Source organism: Octopus bimaculoides, chromosome 3 (genome assembly GCF_001194135.2).
Source record: "Octopus bimaculoides isolate UCB-OBI-ISO-001 chromosome 3, ASM119413v2, whole genome shotgun sequence".
Lineage (NCBI taxonomy): Eukaryota > Metazoa > Mollusca > Cephalopoda > Octopoda > Octopodidae > Octopus > Octopus bimaculoides.
The window spans coordinates 146,960,328-146,962,705 of NC_068983.1; the positions used below are offsets into that span (position 1 = coordinate 146,960,328).

At 24.3% G+C, this 2,378-nt stretch overlaps 1 protein-coding gene across 1 annotated transcript in view; it reads right to left on the reverse strand.

The window, feature by feature from the left end:
• LOC106875508 (serine protease 48) overlaps positions 1-2,378 on the reverse strand; it is a 466,125-nt gene that overhangs the window by 40,731 nt on the left and 423,016 nt on the right. The window lies entirely within an intron of this gene.

Genomic DNA, 2,378 nt, shown 5'->3' on the forward strand with positions numbered 1-2,378 from the left:
CTTTTATCTTTTACTTGTTTCAGTCATTAGACCATGGCCATGCTGGGGCACTGCCTTCAGGAATTTTAATCGAACTGATTAACACCAGTACTTATTTTTTTTTAAGCTTAGTACTTATTCTATCGATATCTTTTCCTGAATTGCTAAGTTACAGTGGTTGTCATGTAGTAGCGAGGGACAAACACACACACATGCATATATATATATATATATAAAATCAAAATAAGCAACAAAGATATCCAAAGTTAATGCAGTACGATCGTTTCATACAACTCCATTTATTTAAGCAATGTGAACATTACATTAAATGTAAAATGCAGAGCAATCCTCAGCTGCACAAAGATATAGAAATTTACTGAAATTTCATTTCAACAGACGGACATATTTTTGTAACTACATTTAAACTCTCCAAGTAAAAAGGAGGTATACAAAAAACCATTTTGACTTAGCCAGACCATACAAGCTAGTAATTAATTTTAAGCAGATTTTTAACTGTCACTGATTATATTTGTTTCTTTGTTTCATCTTATCAGACCTAGTGATTCAAAGCTTAAGAAGGCACCAGCCTTTTCCTTATAGGGAAAGGGGTAAACAATATACATGGATGATATGGTTATAAAGATTTTTGGGGTTTAGTAACAAACTACTATAGGTTGTGGGGTTTTCTCTACTAGCAGACCAGTTTATAATGGAGCAGGGGAAGTTTAAATAAGGCAGCTAGGTCAAAAGTATGTAAAATAAAGTTGCTATATGTGTATAGGTATCCTTGTTGCTTGTTTTGATTTTAATCACCTTATTTTGGAATTGCATGAATAATACCATACTTTATTCTGGTGCCTAAACTTAAGTACCATATTCACCTTGAATCTAAATTTATATATATATATATATAAAAGAGCAAAATTTGGTTAATTGTTCCTTATGGAGTTCAAGTTAAAACAAACATTATTAAAGAGATTTTAAATATAATTGAGGTATTCATTAGAGATAATAAAAAATATATTAACATTCTTTCTAGTAATAATTTTGGAGTTGGTTATTCTACTAATAATAATGTTGGTAACATTATTTCTTCTTTTAATAAATCTAAGCTGAATAAGTTTTACAAACAGAAATCAAATAATTATTCCGATAATAATAATGTAGATCAGAATATAATTAATTGTACATGTAGAGATAACACTAAATGTAAATTTAATAATAACTGTAATTTGGAGGATGTAGTATATAAATGTGTAATGACTTTGATTGATGATAATAATAGGAATGCTTATAATTTAAATACTATTTACATAGGATCGACTTCTAATAAAATTAAATTACGGGTGGTTTTACGTATGAATTCTTTTAAGAATAGAAATTTAATTAATTCTACTGGACTTAGTAAATATAGATGGAAACTAAAATCTAAAAATATTAAGTATAATTTAAATTGGGAGATAGTTTGTAAGGCAAAATCTTATCGAATAGGTAGTAATTTTTGTTTAATATGTACTAATGAATTTAAGGAGATATTATTAACTGATAATAAAAAATTGATTATTTCCCTAGATGAACGAAAAATTAAATGCAGACATAAGTTAAATTACTTATATATAAGTTTAGCTAATTTGTGTGTGTGTGTATATATATATATAAACCCTATTTTATATTACTAATTGTTGTAGTTATAATTTGTAGTAATAAAATGTGTATAAATTAGCACGAGATTATATAGGATATATTACATATTTAGAATGTTGTAGTTATAATTTGTAGTAGTAAAATGTATATAAATTAGCACGAGATTATATAGGATATATTACACATTTAGAATAAGATTAAACTAATATGTTTATAAAATAAATAAATATATTAATGAAAATAGATTAAATTATAGAAATTTAGCTTAATTTATGTATTCTATGTATTTTTGTTTTAAATTATTTCGACTTTAAAATTTTCCAGTAAATGCTATACTACAGTTAATTCTTTCTTATTCTCACAGCTAAAATACATTTTGTCATTTTAACAGCTTAAATACACATGTCTATCTATTTATTCTATAAGTTTTTATTTACACCATATTTTCACACGATATATTTCTCATAAACGCTAAGTTTTACGTTGAAAGTTCTAGCTTAACAGAAATTCTTCGATAAGATAAGTTTTGGTTTCATTTTAAGTAATATTGTTAAATGTCTTTCGATTATTTATTTTTTTATTGTTAAAACAAGTATTTTTTATATATATTTATTTGATATTTATTATAAGTTAAGATACATATTTTGATTTTTATTATTATTATTATTATTATTATTATTATTATTATTATTATTATTATTATTATTATTATTATTATTATTATTATTATTATTTTAGACCCGAAGAGTGACTAT